General features: G+C 42.2%; 1 protein-coding gene across 2 annotated transcripts in view; it reads left to right on the forward strand.

Annotated features, from left to right (window-relative positions):
* OSBPL8 (oxysterol binding protein like 8) overlaps positions 1 to 18,796 on the forward strand; it is a 396,216-nt gene that overhangs the window by 294,057 nt on the left and 83,363 nt on the right. Inside the window, exon 1 of one of the 2 annotated variants that reach the window (XM_083859006.1) lies at positions 18,132 to 18,147. The exons of the other annotated variant lie outside the window; for it this stretch is intronic. The gene's annotated coding sequence lies outside the window, so the exon portion shown is untranslated. Of the gene's footprint in view, positions 1 to 18,131; positions 18,148 to 18,796 lie in introns of those variants that run through there. 2 annotated transcript variants of the gene reach the window in all.

Raw genomic sequence — 18,796 nt, forward strand, 5'->3', positions numbered from 1 at the left:
ATGTGTCTCATTAGAAGAACAAGAAATATATGACAGCTGATTTTTTAAGTGACATTCTGTCTGATCCACATGACCTTGATTTTGAATAGAATGTATGAATTAATACAAAGCCACACTGCAGTCAATCCTCTCCTTCCTTCTACCTTTCTCAAAGAGAGGGGGAAAAGTTCTTGAATCCTCATCTATTTAAAATTCTGCTTGTATTAAGAGAGCACAGGCAGAAGAATTAACTTTCATTATAGGGTTTCACAGCTGGACTACAATCTGAGGAAGATAGAAGCTGGTAGCAGACCAGGGAACAGAGCTCTGCCCATCAATTCTAATGAATTGACTTGAAGAATAAGACATCAGATGAGAAATGTGCCAGAATTGGACTCTGAAAAAAAATTATTTGACCACATACTTCTGTAGCTGAAAAACATTCTATTTATTTATCATTTAAAAAATCAAGCAACAGAATAATAAACAATTTTGGCACAAGCTGAATGAGTATCAGATAACTAGTTGCTGTTCCCAGTGGAAGTACATCCTTCCTACTTGGGCTATTAGAAGAAGTTTCTAAACCCTAAACCAAAAATTTCAACAACAAAACAAGAATGAATTGTTATCATTAAAAAAACCTAAAATGCAGTGTTTGCTAGAAGATGAGATCTCAGGAGCTATTTCGAAGTTGAGCTAAAAGGATATATTTAGATCAAGAATTCATGCTTACAGACCATCTTCCTAACTCTCCATCATTCTAACAGTAATCATTCTAACTCTTCTCTATTGTATCTGAGCACCTAATAAGACAAATTCATCCAAAGAGTATAATCTTATCTCTTGATGGCATTGCACTGAATTTTCAGGTAGAAAGTTGAAAAACTTGCCAAAAGGTGTACAGAGAATAAGGTATTGATGCCTGGATTTTAAACTCTGCTGCCTTACCCAGCAGCGGCTTTACCACATAGTAGTGAATTGTGACAGTTCTGGCTTCTTTTTCTGCCAAGGTTGGGATTATTAGCATGAGTGACAAAGTCCACGTTTGGATTTAGAAGTTTATTAATTCTTATTAATTCTAGTTAACAAGGTGCAAAATGGAGTACCTCTCTATCTTTACAGGGTCTTTTCAAGGACAATGCATCCAATTGTGAAATGCCACTTAAATTATTTTTACTTTAAACCCAATAACTAACCACTTGAAGTCCACAATGTGTACTTTATTAACCAGTTACAGAAAACCACCCAAACCCATGAAGAAGAAGAAGAAAGAAGAAGGTGAAAAAAAGAACAACTGACCTCTACCCTAAAGTCTCCATCTTGCCCCATATATATTACTATATACCAAAATCTTAAAATCTAAGTTTCCAGAATTCCAACAGTGAATAAGGGCTTAAAAACCATCTATAGCAACATGTTATTTTCTCAATTTATTTAAATAATTTACTAGAGTAAGTAGCATGGCAAAGTATCATAGGAGTAGCCACATGATGTCACATCAAAGGTCTAGTTAGCCCAGTATCCTGCCTCCATCAGTGGCTGAAAACAGATGTTGAGAGCTGTCACAAAAGCTGGAACATCCTTCTACTACCCTTCTACTCAGCACATTTGCTTGTCTGAACTTCCTCAACTGCATGTCAAAGCTATGTGGAAAAACTCTGTGGGCTTTCGTATATATTGTGGAGAAGGTATGACAATTCAGCTGTAGAAGAAATCTGAGCTATACAGACTATTGTTTGCTGTGCTGCCCGGTGACTCCCACATCTCTTCCATCAGAAGAGATTTTTATTTTGTTATCTATTGAACTTCTAACTCTACCAGATTTTTCAGGGATATGCAAGTCAAAAAAGGCTGGATGTTGCTTCGTTATAGATCAGGTTTTGGGTCATTCAACTTGCTGTTGCCAGTTTGTAGCTGAGAAAGTTCTGCCATCTGCTGGAGAGAAGAAAATCCACTCTGGTTCCTGCAGCTGTAACTACTCTTCTTCCTGCATCTCATATTCTCTTGTCTCATTGTTGTTTCAGTATTTTATTATTATTACTATTAATTTTGAAGTTTAGGACGGTTTAACTATCCTGTGTGCACAATAATCTGTCTAAGTCATTTGTGTGCATACACATCTTGGGTGTTAACTTTGTTTTTTGATTCCCACTTCCATTTCACAGTGAGGCAAACTTAATCTAACGCCATTTGTATTAATTAGAAGCTGCATGCAGAGAAAAAAGCTTACTCCAGCCTAGTTTATTTCTTCTTGAGCTATAAGGTGACTTGATCTAATACATTTCTGAAAAGCAGGGTTTTCATGCTGACTAAAACAGAATAGAAGCAAATTAACTCAATAGTAGCACTTCAATCCAGTACAGCTCATTACTTATCACTTTGCAATTTCCCACTAGCTTATTCCTAGGAATCAAAACCAGCAATTCTACCTGTGCCTTTGTCTGGGAACAGGAATGGCTTTAGTCAGCTCTTCAAATTCCAGTCAGTATTGCAGGTGAACCAAGCCACTTGTACAAAGCACTTGCACAGCAGATGTTCTTCACATTTTAGGGGCCATCTGAGACTGAAAACAAGGAGAAGCCCCTGAATTCCATTACCTGTTGGGAGGTTTGACACCATTTTGTCTTACAGTACACAGTAAATGTAGCACTGACCCATGCATTACCTGTCCCTTGCAGTGAAAGGCATGCTGTGGAGGACTAATGTGGGCTGGCTGTGTTGGGAGACAAGATATCTCCCTAAGAATCCATTTCTTTGGGACCCTCTTCACAGCCAACCTTCTTCAAGACCCCAAACCAGTACAGAACATGTGCCCACTACATATGTAAAGCTTGGTAACAGTTGCTCTCTGTTCATCTTGCCACCCTGGTATCTGTTTCAACACAGTTGAAGTTGTCTGAAGGATGAACACATCACGGTGACATTCCTGTCCATGTGAGTGCACTCTGTGGCAGACCCAGATTCAAGGAGACAGAAGGTTGGCATATTTGCCATCCCTGCCACAAGGTGTTTGTGCCCTGTGTTAAACACAGGACACCAGCTCTTAAATGCAAGCACACACACACCCCCAAGCTTAATCTTGCATCCTGGCTCCATCTGCCAAGGCTTTGATGGATGCATTGGTTGGAGTCAGAGCAATGGTTATGGCCCTCTCGTGCTTCTCCAGTAGCACCACCCTGACTCCTGCAGCAAGCCCAAGAGTGAAGACACCAGGAATGCATCCTCAGATGGGTCTGCTGGGGTCACACAGAGCTTGGCTGTATCACAGACACTTACTGCAACTCTACCTACCTTTTACCCATGTAAATACTGGTGACATTTTTCTTGCAGGTAACCCGAGCTTTTGTGCTATGATAGAGCATAACAAAAACCTGTAGGAACTAGGCAGTCACAGAAGTTTTTTCCTCTATTCTTCATTAGTTGCACTATTTAAGCCCCAAATGTAACCCCAATGTCCAACACATACCTATCTAGACTGCCGATTTTTAAACTGTATTTATAACGATGTACAATCTAGGAGTCAAACTCTTCCATAACTCTGCAAGTCACAGGTTTAAAAAATACTATTTTATTCTTTCTACCATGTGTAAAGCAAGAAAACTGTGGTAATGCCTGTCCAGCAAAGCTCGGCCAGCCCCGGCACCGCTGTAATGCTGCGTGGGACTGGCTGGTCAGGAGCAGGAGCGAGACAAAGACAGGAAGGAAGAAAGAGGGTTTGCTGTTCAACTCTCGAGAGGTTGAACAGCAGCAAGTTTATTGTAGCTCCTCCACAGAGCCCTCAGCGCAGCACATCTGCCTCCAGAGAAACAAGACTTAACCCAGGGCAGCAACTTTTAAAGGGGAGCGGAACACAGGGGAGGGTTCAGACGTATCAATAGGCTAGAACAGGGGTGTGGCTCACAACATAATCAACACATACAACAGCCATATAGCAAAAGGTGGGAGGCGGCAGCCTGGACCTGTCCAATGACTTGATGCCTCTCCTAGAATCTTCCAGACGCAGGGAGAGGCCCCCAAGTGATGGACAGGACTAGGGGGTCACATAACATTTGATTGACAAATCACTGAAACTGGGTACAGCCAAGTAGGGAAAACACAGGGAGTACACGGAACAAACCAACTTACAATGCAATATTAACTTATGAAACAAACATCAAACTGATAATACCAAAAATGCACCTCCACAGAAAACCAAAAGCAATGTGACCCCTATTTTGAACACGGTTATTCTGCTTTAGTCATCTGTAGTAACATCATTAAAAGAAGCAGAATGATTTATAGCCTAATATATATCTGTCTGCATTATGAAACAGTAAAACAAAAAGGAGCACATGAAAACCCAGGAAAGTAGCTAAAGTACCTTTGATCTCATATATTATTTATCTTCTCAAGCACACAAATGAAAAGAGTAGGTTTCACTTTGCATTCTGTGCATCTTGTACCTAACAATTTGGATTATCTAACAGTCCAAAATCCTTTCTTTGAAAAGGTGAAAATCCATCCAGCCCACTGCTTCTTTCTTCCTGGACAGCTAAAAATAAAATAAAATAAAATAAAAAATTATATATATATATATGTTCTGCAGTGTATTCAAAGATGGAATAATCTAATTCTGACACATCATTGAGTTCTAGGGAATTTTCTGCAAAATAGAAGTCAAGCACATGCTGGCAGGGAATGAGGGTTCTGGGAGATTTTATTACCAAGTTACAGTCTGGAGTGGCAGTAGCAAGATGTGTCTCCACTGATTTCTATTCTGTGCACTCCCAGCAATCCAGCAGTTACCATGAAACTTCTGCCTGAATAAATGCATTGGGCGTTAGGCAGGGTATTTTCCTTTTTATAAGATACTGCTGCAGATTAGAATTCCTTTCCATTGTACAACTAGGTAAGAATATAATGCTGAAGTCTCTTGATGCTTTACATTTTTACAGGAAAAATAGCTTGCAACAAAATAAATCCCTTGCCTAAGGTATTCTAAACAAGAACATAGTAGATTTTCTCAGAGAATATCAGAAAGAAATATTGTAAATAATTTAAAATGCATATATGCAAGAAAATGCAGGAAAGATGTAAAAATTAAAAAATGGAAGAAGCAGGACAGCTAATTCTTATGATGTTTAAGTGAGGACTAGAATCTTGCTTGCAGACATACCTATATTACTGTAGGTAAATTATGACTTAAATTGGTTTATTTGATGTAACACCCCTACAGTCTGCTCTTCAGACACACACACAGATTTTATCAGCTATTTGTTTGGATCATCAACTTGATAAAAATCAACATAAAACAACTTAGGACAATATACATATTTACCTGCATTGGTATTATTAAACAATTTCTAAAATGTCATTGAATTCTGTATTTGGACAAGACTTGAATTATCGTACTGGGTAGTGCTGAAAACAGCAAAAATCTCTTTTGGAGAATCCATTGCTTCCATCATTCTGGAAACCAAGGTCAGAGAAAAATGCATTCTGTCTCATAGGCCTGTGAGTGAAATGACTAAGTACATCCTTGTTTTATAGCTCTTTGGTCACTCTACTCCTTAGACACCTATGAACCTCAACACCACTCAGGTTTACGCATGCAGGGCCACACATCCCCAAAAACCAGGTTTGGAAGAACACTAGTGTTTCATAAATGCAGTCAGAGGCAGAAAATGAGCAAGAGAAGGGTGCCTTTGCTGGCTTGCTTCAGTGCCTGGTGACACACAGTCCTCACCCAGTACAATTTCTCATCTGAATCAGCACAAGGAATGTACCCATACTGGGGATAAGCAGTAAGTAAACAAAAGGTGCCTTCAGAGACCAAAACAGGGATAATTTTAAAGGTAACAGATGCTAGTAAGAACATTCAGACACTGAGAATGTTCATTCCCCTTCCAAGTCATGTTAAGAAGGTCACCATCATGAAAATTTTGTGAATATTTTTAATTACAAAAAAAACCCATGGACACCCCAGTAGAAATGAGAATTCTCAGCTGAGCCCATCCTTACCAAATTGGCAGTTTAAAATCCATGTTTCTCACAGCCACTCAGTTTAGTCATGCTCCAACTGCAGATGTCTTCCTCTCACCTATGAGTTCTTTTCCTCACAAACCCTAAGGGTTTCTGTTCATCATATTTTTTCCCTATAGCCTTTTCTCTCTCAGACTGCATCCTCCCATATTGCTTGCTCTCTGTAGCTGAGACAATTTTGAATACTCCCTTCATCTGGTGTCTTGCTCCCCTATTCACCCTCTCAAATAAAAACTTCCTTGAACAAAACTCAATGTATAGCACAACTAATCTGCTTTTAATGTGATTTATTACAGACATGATTGTAGAAATCCAAGCCAAAGTCCAAAATACTTAACAAGCATCCTGAAAATAGCTTCCTAATTCCAGCAACAGAGACAAAACCTGTGAATTCTTTTTTTCTGACTGTTTGTTATTTATAGTAAGCAACAAGCACAGGGGTGACTGCAAGTGACTCCAGGCCAAACAGAATGATGGTGAGATTTGCCAGGATATGAACTTGTCATTGCTCTCTCTCACTGTAAAACACAGAAAAATAGGGAATGAGGATTTCCTGCCTGATACCCCAGGCTTTTGAATAGCCCATTCTCTACCTCAATAAAAGTACAAAATGAAGCAAGCATTTCTTCCTGCAGCAGTGTGCTAGCAAAATGATGAGGGATTGGTCTTCCTGCGAGTTGAAAGTCTTGAGCTTTTTGGCAAACTCCTTGTTGTCTGAGATGAATTTCCCTGCCATCTCCTAATGAGTTAGAATGCCCAAGGCGCTGAAAGAAACAGCAGGCAGATGGTGCTAGTGATTTATGCATTGTCGGGCACAGAGGATAAGTGAGAGTGCTTATAGGAGCCATCTGCAGCTTCATACACTGATCCTACAGTGCATTCATTATATTTGGGCTTGACACCAGCAAGAGCAGCCTCCAGTACACAGGCTGGCTGTGAGCTACAGTGCAAGTGTACTAATGTCAGTTATAATAAAGATTTTGAGCTCCCTGGGAAGAGTAGCTTACCTCAGCCTTGCTGGGCAGGAAGCTCCTGCTGAAGGTACCCCAGGGCATCACTCACAGACAAAAGAGCCTTTTCAGGATAAAGTTTTCTTCTGTTTGAGAAACAGCCATAAATCCTGACGTGCTTATTCTTTGGAACTTGGGTCAAATTCTTTGACTTTCTACTTCAATATTTCAATCTATGAAAAAAAAGATGATATTTTACTTAGCTCTTGGAGATATTGTGAAGATATTTCTATATTATTATATTGCTGTTAACATGCAAATGCACTCTACAGTGAAATACAATATATATTGCTTTTGAAAGGCTGCCAGGCCATGTTTTGCAACATATAAAGCTTGTGTTTCAAAACTGTTTTTTCTTATTACAGTAGAGATGAGTCTTAATTCTAGTAATTCAGACAAGGCTCACTCTGTACCAAAACATTTGACTTAGTTGTTCAGACTTGGAGTTCAGGGCCAGGTCTATCTACTGAAGCAGACACTGACCATGAAGGAGAAATACCATGGCTTGCAGATAAGGGTAAAATCCTGGCCCCATGGAATTTAATCAGAAGTTTGACAAGGCTCCTATTTTAGCACTTCAGGATGGAAAGTTTGACAGTATCTTTTTGTTATCCCTCAGCCCCTGGCTCGTGGATCTGGATAAGCAATACCAAGTTTGGGACTCAAACCAGTGAGAGGGTATTGGAGTGTATCCCTACAGCTCTGGAAAACTACAAGCTGCAGAACACTTCAGCAAATGTGGAAGTTTATCAGAGAGACAATTTGTTCCATAATTCAAAACACAAAGGGAGGCCCAGAGGTAAAGCACATCTTCATTAATGCAGACAAATATTCTTGAAAAATTCTGAGCAAGCTGGGACAGTCCTGACATAGAGGAAATGAGAAAATACAAATGCTGTGGGCATTAAGGCATTGTGGCATTAAGATACTAACTTAGCAAGGGGAAAAAATACTCCACACCAAACCCTTAATAACACCCTAAGAATATACTTTTGAGAAAAATATTTCTGAGACTGCCCTTCACCTAAAATCTCTGCAAATACAGCAATAGAAGTAAAAAGCTTTGTGCCTCTGAGGCTTTAGATTCAGATTGCTTAAGAAGGCAAGGCATTTTCACAACCCATCACCATCCTCACAGGCTGGTATCACAACTAATGTTTGCAGCAGCACATGATCTGCAGAGATAGAAAAAAGCCACATATGTGAGAACTTTCTCTCTTTCAAGAAAAAATCTTAGAGTTCTGGGGACAAAAATAACTTAGCTACCACTTGATCACATTATTGTTCGTAAGTGTTTGCACTAGCAGAGATGGAGTGCCTGGAAGTATTTTGCCTTGTTTTTGGTTTTCACCACATAGGGCCACATTGCAGATAGGTTTAGTAAGAGGCAATCTCTCTCCATCATCGATAGGCTGCTTATAGTAGACAAAAAAATTGTGTCTTCTGATGGAAGACAGGGGAGGGTACTTAGGGGCAAAAACATGCAATTGCACTTAGATTTGGGTTGGATTTAATCAGTAGCATTTTAAAACTTTTCAGTTTAAAATTGTTTAAAAAGTACCATTTTCTTTCTAGATTTTTTTGCATGTATATGAACAGTGGTATTAACAATTTTATGGCCTGCCTAGCCATTTTTGCAGTACCAGAGAAAACCATGGATTTGGCAGAAAGAAAAGGTGTTTAAGACCTCTGTTACAGCTGGGGATGTCATGTAAAATGTTGGGGATATGCAGCCCCAGAGAGGCCTGAAGGGAAGGAGTGAGAAAGGAAGGGGTTGTAGAGAGGAGAGTGGCAGAGAACAGTCATCACACAAACACTACCTTCCCCCCAGGGTGACTATGCATGACCTGCAGTGAAACAGGAGCCTAGGATGGAAGGAGGAGAGGTGTTCGGCCAACGCAGAGCCTGAGGAATTAAAGGTGGCTCTTAAAGTGTTTAAATATGTTCTCTCTTTTTTCCACCTAATACCTGAAACAGTGATTAATATCTGGTGCTAACTGGAAGTAAATAAAGCAAAAATTCCCTGAGCTGGGAGTGTTTCACCTGAAACAGGACAAAGAGAAAAAAAAAACCCAAAAAACCCCAAACCCAGCTATCTCCACTCCTTGCAATTCCAGGAAATTCAAAATTTCCTTCCCCCACTTTTTTATTAGTCCTACTAAAGGGCTGGTTTCTCAGAGGCTCACAGGCTGGGTACCTACCAGCAGTTACCCTCCCATCTCCCTTTACTGCCCTGCTGCATTGAATGCTCTCTCTTTTCATCTCATTTGCTATCCGGTCTCAAATCCACTTTTTTCTTCTGTTCTTATTCGTATACCTCCCTCTGCTGTTTGTTTTTTAATTCTAGACTTCACAGTTGTATCATTTGTACAAAGCACAGCAGTTCAGAACACATTCTCCCAACAAGCAGTGCTTTTCTGAGGTGTGCTGGGAGAGGAGCAGGTGGTTTTAGTCATATTCAGTTATACTATAATGATCACTCCACTGACTTTACAGAACTCTACCCATGGAGACAGGATTGAATGCAGAATCACTACAATTTATTATAAGCAATCATCTAAGTAATTTTTAGTTATGAGAAGAATTATTTAATGGAGCTATTTGCTAAGATAAAACTTTCATGAAAAAAATCAAACCTTGAAACTATGTTTTTCAGTTTTCAGGATGCAATAGCTTGAATCCACACCCATTCCCTCTGGTGAAGCTCATTAGGAAGAGGTAGATTCATTTCTGTAATATACAAGTACCATAGTGCAGAATCAGGTCAGAAATGCACACTGGAGAATAATGTAATAAAGTGTCTAATTGCAGTGGGGTTTTTTTTCACTCATATGTGTTCATGGTTATTGAAGAAAACTTACACTGGGTGAATGCTTTCCTTCAGCAAATAAATGCTGTAGACTGGCTGGACTTCATGAACTTTCACATTTATTTCAATAAAGTACATGGAATTAAGGATACTATTCTATTACTTTCAACCATGTTCTAAAACCCACAGGAGCCACTGTCAACTTTTCCATTTTTCAAACCAAAATATTAAAATACAATATATATTATTTTCCCACTTTACAGATGTTATATGTAGACTGTATCCTTGAACTTACTACGGTATTACCAAATATAAAATATATTGACTTTGACTTGTAAAATATAATGAGTTTGTCCCATTCAGAAGATTCCTTGGGCAGAGAAAAGGAGGGTAGTTCCACATGATTTGTTCTGATTTATTAATGCTGCTGTTGCTCATTACCTTGTTATCTTCTAGGAGTTACACATAAATAACCTCTGCTGGGCTATTTCTAGGAAGGGAAAAAAAAGCCACTAAGTGTATTTTCCTTGGTTTTCTTCTCCCATCCTTTCAGAGGTGGCCACTGTGATTTCCATTTCACAGGCCTCTAGCATTTCCCTCATCCTTGATAATGTATATTCTCTTCTGCAAATAAATAAAGGGCTCAGGACCCAGGCTGTTGCTCATGGACAAGTTTCATGACAACTGTACACACACAAATAAACCTAAGAGGAAAAGACAGCTCAGATATTTCATAAGACAGAAATGCAGAGCCATCCAGGCAACTTCCAACTGGATTTGCAGACAGCAAGACTACAAGCAGAGAGGCATGACAAGAAGTTTCCTGCAGCTGGGGCAATGGTGAGCATATACATCATATTTCATTTGTGATGTTTACATCTATAAACATAGCTCTCAGCATATCAAGATCAGCCTGCCAAGGACCAGATGTGAGGCCTTTTCTAATAAGAAGATAAGAAAAACAAGACGAAGAATGCAAAATACAATCATATGGCATGGAAAGGACCTAAAATCACATGGGGTGTGTTACTTTTACATAGTTCTCTCTGCATCAGGATTTCTTATCATATAAACAAAGTGTCAGATGACACAGGAGCTGTGTGGTACAAGAGCTGAAAGAGAGAAAATTGCTTGAGCTGCCTTTCCCTGATTGGAAAATATTTCATAAGCTTCTGACAGGCTGGAGACCATGTAATCACAACACACATTTGCAGAGGTGGATGGAGTCTTGATTCAATTGCCCTACTGCTAAATAAAAATCCAAACAAGACTCTGAGAGATGTCTGTGCTTTACACTGAATTAATGAATGCTTGTCTGTGAGAGGAAATGGAATGTGACAGTACACTTTCTTTGACAAAATCCCCCAAGCACTGACTATGTAACTACCCTGAACAGTGAATATGTGTTTTGTTTTCAGTAATGATGTGCTGGACACCAAGCATTTACAGGCTAACTGAACATAGCTATCTGCCAAGAAAATGAAGGAACTGAGACATGACCAACACTGCCTAGGGTTACAATGAGGCCTGGAAATAGAATATGTTTTGTGGATTATGCATTAAGGACATACAATAGAAAGAAATAAAACCTACATACATTAAGGGTATGAACCAAGCTGGCAGTCAAGGGTCAAGAGGGAGGCTTACTGCAAGACAGCATCTGCTAAGGACCAATTGCAGTTGTTGCTTCATCTCAGGCATCAGTCTCAACAGCTAGTCACAGGGGGACATATTGGTACCTGTCATGATCCAGCTGAATGGGCTTGCTTAGCAAGCAAACTAAAATAGATCTGAAAAAAGAGAGGGCCTGGACTCATTCTGAATGAAATTAACTTTCTTTTTCCAAATTTAGGCTAGAGAATGACATTGCATCAAATATAGAACAGAGTTATTAAGAAAAAAAAGGTGCAAGAATCATCCCGGGGAACAAAAAGACTCACAAAAGGAAACTTTTTGAGAAGAGAACCTTGATAAAAAGCCTGTAATGGAGGGGCCAGCAGATATTGCCCACTAACTCGACCAGGGAACACAAAGAAACCTCAGACTATGGAGGTCCCTTCCTCCCCACACAAGTAGGCTCTATCCTTTCAAAAGACAGGTTTATGACTTTAAGTATGTTTATTCCATTCTGTAACTGAGGAAAACACAACATATCAGCAAGAAATTCTGGAAAAGAAGGTTCAATCTGGAGCATACTGATCTTAATATGTATATGTGTTCCTTCTTTCCTAAAAAAATTGGCATGTGGTAAAGGAATTGTGCCAATGGGGTTATCCCCAGCCAGCATCTTGGCTCCATGCAACTGCTCACTGATAGACCCCACACCCCTCTGTGGGATGGGGAGAGAATCCAAAAGGTGAAAATGAGAAAGCTTGTGGGTAGAGATAAAGAGATTTTAATAGGCAAACAAAAGCCATGCATAGAAGCAAAGTAAAGTAAGGAATTCATTCATCACTTCCCAGCAGCAGGCAGAAAGAACTGACACTCTCTACAATGTGAATGTTTTACATCCTTCATGTTTACCACCTAGTGCAAGAGTTGATGCATTCCTGTTTTCTATTTCTTCACAATACCAAAACTAATACAAAGAGTTCTGAGAAAACTGGCAGCAAAAGTGTATAAGCTAAGTGGCAGGTGAAACAGGTGCTTTAGGTCTCCTTGCTGGAAGAACTCCCTCTCAACAAGATTATTGGATTAAAATCCTACTGATACAGCTAAATATAATCCTATCAAGCTCAGTTCACTGTACAGGAGAAATGTGAAGTTCTCTACATGAAAGCTGAAGGCTAAAAACAGACACATGGGGGGAAGGAGCTTCTCCAAGACAGAAGAGGAGCTGATACAGCAGATATTTAAAGAGGACTTGTCAGACAAGAGCACACTGAAAACTGCAGAAATGACAAACCAGATCAGGGCTAAGAATACTTGAACTGGTGATGCAAAAGAATAAAAATATGCGGGTACTTGAAAAATGCCTGAATTGAATTAAAAATCCTGTAACATCATGTCCTAAATAACTAAATATAACTGACATATCTCATAGAGACAAGCTTAGATCTAAAGGAGGGAGGAACATTCTGCAGTGTCAAGGTGTGTGACAGAATGAGTAGCTCTGCACCTAATAAAATAAAAATGTGATCTAACTGTGGAAAACCAAGTTCGACTTCTTTTATGTTAGCCCTGTGAATGGCTGGGGTAAATGATGGATTACTGCAGCAAAAGTAATTTTCTAAGGATAGTATTCATAACTGTGAAGAAACTGAAGACAGTAAGAATTACTGTATATAAGAAACACTTCAGATAGCTGCCATACAGCTTTTAGAATCAAAGTGGAAATATTTTCATCTCATTTTTAATTGGCATAAATGTGCTGACTTTAAATGTGACACTCAAATCATTAGCAATATCAGTGGTTTTAAAGCTTCAAAATATTTGTTCTAAACCAACTGTGCATTATCAAACTCAATGATAAAAAGGCTACTACTAAACATTGTTTCCTACCAAGTACAATAATAATCCTTTCTAATTTTAATTAAAATTCTAATTTCACTAATATCAGAATGCAGATAATTGCTCCAAAACACGAAGTTATGCAGTGAGGCCACAAGAGCTCAGAGGCCACAGAGCTCATGGTCCTATCAGCAGCAAGCTGGTAGCTTAGCAAGCAGCTAAGGCTCTCCCACAGAAGAGGGACCCAAAAGTAAGCTTCCTTCCATCAGAACACACTAAAACCACCCTAAGCGAGCATTTACCTACAAAGCTTTTCACTTCTCTGCTGCTTGTTAATTAAAACCAAATTTCGTTAATTAGAACAATGGTCCCAAATTTAACTTTTACTTAAAATGATTTTTTTAAGCTAAGAACAAAAGCCTTCGTTCTCTTTGACAGATATTAGAAGCTGAAACTTCCAGGAAATGCAAAGAAGACAGCTTCCCTGAAAACATAAAATTGCTGTATTTTTCCTCTTAATATTTTTAGTACTTGTACTAAAGTACTTGTACTTTAGTATTTGTGTGTTTAGTGGTGTGTTTTTTTTTTTTTTTTTTTGTTTTTTTTTTTTTTTTTTTTTTTTTTTTTTGTGTGTGTGTGTTTAGTTTTGGTTTTGTTGATTTTCCCCATGCTGTCAGTAGATGTAGCAGGAAACTACTATCCACTTCAGAGAAACCAAAAAATAAAGTGAGTGTGTGCAGAATCTCCTTAGCTAGGACTGCAGAATTCTCACATTACTTCAGACTTGGCTGTTGCTTTTAGTCTTTCTGTCTTCGTTTACCAGTAAAGCCCCATGTGGCGTGTGTTAACACTAGATAATAAGACAACACTCAGCAGGATTACAATGAATACCCTCTAGCTGCTCTGCAAGCATGTTATCTGAGAATAATGGAAATTTTATCTTCTTTTAGAACAGAGCCTGTTTGTGTTCGTATAGCATCTACCAGCCCTAATCATGTACATATCATAATCAAAGATGTGCACAACCACAAAACAAAACATTCTGCCTTCTTGTTGTTCACCTTCAACTCTGAAGTATTTTATCTTGTTTTCTGAGAACAGATGCACTTGGGAACTAACCCTGAGATGGTGGCACTGCCAGAACCTCCCACACTTTAGGTGGAAGTTGTTCTTCCTGTGGCTCAGCTTCATGTCTAGCACAGAGCTCTTCTGTTACGATTTCATCCCTCCTTTTGCAAGAGTTGAGTCAGAAAGGAGCAGCTGTGGGTAGCTGAGGTGAAAAGCTTGCTTCAATATATTATTTCAAATTTTATCCTCTAAAGAAAAAAGGAACCAGATGAACTCTTTGTGGTCCTGGGTGCACTAATAAGCCTTAATGGCTCTAAGCACCCCCATCTGCAGCTTCTACTTATACCCATAGGCCCAAGAGCTCTATTTAAGCACAGCCCTGGGCCCTTATGCCCTACTTGAGCTGCGTTAGACGAGTATTAAGTCTGTGAGATAGTAAGTCTTGATTTGAGCTTCAACCTCTGGCCTGACTTCCTGGCTTGACACCAGCCTGCTCTCATTGCTTTGGTAGTTGCAGACCTCATCCTAAACACAAATAAGGGGTTTTGCTCCTGGCTTCACCTCGCATCTTTCTTCATTGTGATATTGCATCATGATCAGGACTTCTGGCTGACTGTGACTGTCTCTAGGTCTGTCTGGCTCAACTGAATGTGAGAGTGGGTCCTGGATGGTGAGGTACCTGCCCTGACAGATATGTTGTCAATTTTGGCTCTCCACTCACCTTTTCCTTAGGTAACAATCCTGACCTTGCCATTCCCTGAAAACCTCAAACATCAGGTCCTCCTTCAAGTTACTTGAATCCCTGCTATTTTAAATGGGTTGGAAATATGCCCTGATTAAAAGCCTATGTAAAAAATGGGAAAGCAGCTTCTCCCCTTTCCTGGAGTAGTTTTCACATCCTTTTTCTGACCCTCAAATTAACAGGATTGGTAGTTCTGATGTTTCTACAGGAAAAAAATAGATAGTTCTTTTATGCTGCTAGTTGTGGGCTTTCTGTTTGTTTATTTCTGGTCACAGATGTATACAGTGCAGGCAAATGCTTTCCCTAGTCCAGAGCATCCAGCTCTGGGATCTCCAACGTAAGAAGGATCTTGACCTGCTGAAAAAAGTCCAGAGGAAGGCCATGAAGATGGTCAGAGGCATGGAGCACAACTCTTATGAGTCTGTGAGAGCTGGGGCTGTTCAGCATGGAGAAGGCTCCAGGGCCCTTATGGCACCTTCCAGTGTCTAAATGGGCCCAAGAAGAAAACAGCGAAAAGACTTTCCACAAGAGTGTGTAGTGATAGGATAAGAAGGAATGGATTTAAACTGAATGAGGGCAGAATCAAACTAGATATATGAAAGAAATCGCTTACAGTGAAGGGTGGTGAAAAACTGGAACAGGTTGTCTAGAGAGGTGGCTGATGTCTCATCCCTGTAAGCGTTCAAGACCACATTGGATGGGGCTGTGAGCAACCTGGTATAGGTTGAAATATCTCTGCACTTGGCAGGGAGTTTGGACTAGATGACTTTTAAAGGTCCCTTCCAACTCAAACCATCTATGATTCTCTGTATTAGTGGTGATAAGTAAGTATTTTTTCACCTGACTATCCTATGGAGTAAGCTGCAAATTCCCACTGCTCATCAGTTATCTGTGCGCTCAGATGTGAAGCTGTGATACTTTAAGGGCATTTCACCTCCATTTTCCCTATAAGAGAATATTTGAGACATAATTTAGAATTGTGTAACCCATGATGATTCAATGTAAACCCTGTGAGGAAAGGCCTGAGTTCTCCATAAACTCCTGCTACTCTGGTGTGCTGCCAGCCTCCCCCTTCTATCTCAGACAAGAATACAAGAATTCTATAAAGCTAGGAAAGCGCTCTGAGGAATAAGTAACAAGAGTTTACCAGTGCCCTCCAGGAGGAGCAAAAGCATGGTGTGGATTCACTGGCATACCCACTCAGCTGCGCCCAACAGCCTGATATCACATACTTTGTATATCTGAAACTGTGACCCCTCCACGGGTGTTCAACACAACTTGAAGATTTCCATGTTTTTTATGGAGCTCTCAAAGTGTTAAAGTGTGAAATATGGTGTCCTTGAAAATAGCTTTTAAAGCATTGCTCTGTCACAAGGCAAGGCATAAATGAGTCATGGATTGCACACATGCGCAGGACTGATTCCCAAAGCCAGACTCAGTCTGTTCTGGAGACTGCAACCACCCTTGCGAATTAAAGCTCCACAGTAAGAAAGCCTGAGTGAGTAGCTCTCATCAGAGTGAATTATCTCATTCCAGAGCATTCCCTTAGGAAAAAGTATTGTTTAATTATAAAAAGCTTTGTACAAAGAAACTTCCATTTAGTTTTCATCATTAGATATGTTCTCTGTATTATTCAACATTTTGCTGAGAAGACAAAGCAATCTTCCCCAGCCAGGAATACATAAACACATATTTCTACAGAAGCACTAAAAAGTACTGAGGAAAGAACAGTCAGCCTGTTAATTAACTCTGATTCCAAGGAACAGAACGAAAAGATTGTGAGTGGAACATTAGCCCAAGATAATGGACTCCTAGACACTCTGCTACATAATTGAGATATAGCAGATGATTTTATGAAAGTTGGATGGAGCAAGACTTATTTTTGGAGTTGGGAACATTAATCCTGTGTCAGCTTTTCTGCGTCATTCATTGGGGGTCAGAGCTGAAGGTGCCAGATATCTTCTGGATGTACTGACAGTACTTCCCCTTGAAATAAGTGAAGATGCTCTGCATTTTGAAACTGTTTTCAGCACTGTCAACTGACAGGTGGTAACGTGAGCTACATGCTGATGTTACTTGAAATACAGTAATATATGTGAGTTGTTGGTGGTGGTACTGAGGGTGTGTTTACAAGTGCTGGGACAAGAGGAGGCGCAGGGGTAACATCATTGCTCTCTCCAACCCCCTGAAAGGAGGCTGTAGCCAGGGGGAAACCCAGTCTCTCCTCCAGGCAGCCAGCAACAAGACAAAGGGACACAGCCTTAAGATAAAGCGGGAAAGGTTTAAGTTGGACATTAGGAAGGATTTCTTCATAAAAAGGGTGATTAGACAGGAGGGGGCTGGCCAGGGAGGCGGTGGGGCCACCCGCCCGTCCCTGAGGTGGCACTTGAGGCAGAGCTCTAATGGACACGGTGGGGTCGGGCCACAGATCGGATTCCATGATCTCAGAGGTCTTTCCCAACCTAATTGATTCTGTGGTTCTGAGAAGTCACATTTTGAGCTGATTAAAAAAAAAAAAAAAAAGAGGCAGCAATGCGGGATTCCTGTTGTGATGTTCATCTGAGACCACGTCTTGCAGTTTTTCGGCTATGCTTCGGACCTCATTTTATTTCCGCTGTTACGACTTTTCCGCTGCCTAGGCTACCTACCCCGTAACGCCAGAAGGGCGATGTTCCAGCGCGGGCGGACCCTTTCCCGCGCTGGGCGCAGGCCGCGGTTGGGGGGCCGGGCAGGGCAGGACAGGCCGGGCCCGGGGCGGGGCTCTCTGGGGGCGGGGCTCTCTGGGGGCGGGGCTCTCTGGGCCCCCCGGCCCGGCCCCGCCCTCCGCCCACGCGCAGCTCCGGGGGGCGGGGCCGGCTCGGCCCGCGCCTGCGCGCGCGCCCCCCGCGGCGGCGGATGAGCGGATCAGGCGGCGACCGGGCGGGGCCGCGGCAGCAGCGGGAGCGGAGCAGCGGGAGCGCCCCGTGCCGCGTCCTGCAGGGGACGGCAGGGGACGGGTCCCGGCCGCCGCCCCCCCGCACCGGCCGGGCGCCCCTCCGCGCCTCCCGCCGGACCTGCTGCGGGCAGAGGTGAGGGCGGCGCCGGCTCCGGGGCAGCGCCGCAGCGGCTGCAGGCGGGGGGCGTGTGTCGCGGTGCCGCCCGGGGCCCGCCGGCTCTGCCGTGCGCGCCGCCTCTCCCCGGCCGCCGGGCGGGAGCGGGCTGCGGGAGCTCCCCGGGGTCTCGGGCAGCCCCGGGCCCGGGGGGTGTCGCTGGCGCCGGCCGGGCCAGGTCCCGCGGGCGAGGCTGGGCGGGCGGCGGCGCTCGGTGCGGTGTCGGTGCCCAGCACGGCCCCGGGCGGCGCGGCCGGGGGCTCCGGGGCCAGGGGCCGGCTGTTGGCGGTGCCCTGCGCGCACCCCGGGCCCGCCCCCCCGAGCCGCCGTTGCACCGGCCGCGGGGAGTGCGGTTAAATGTAGCGGCCGTGGCTGCCGCTAACCCCCTTCCCCGCACCGGGGAAATAACCCTGCGCTGCAGCCGCGCCCTGGGGAGCGAAACACAGCGACTGTCCCCGGTCCCGTGGCGCTCCAGCCGCGCCTCTGCAGCTCTATTGTCAGGCCTTTCCAAGGGCTCACTCCATAAAGAGCCCGGGCTCCCAGGGGTTCGCTCAGCGAGCTCAGTGATGGTTGCTTGAAATAGTAATGTTCACAAATTGTGTGTTATTGCAGTGCGCTGTAGAGTTCT

This window comes from Zosterops lateralis (genome assembly GCF_965231275.1).
Source record: "Zosterops lateralis genome assembly, chromosome: 4".
Lineage (NCBI taxonomy): Eukaryota > Metazoa > Chordata > Aves > Passeriformes > Zosteropidae > Zosterops > Zosterops lateralis.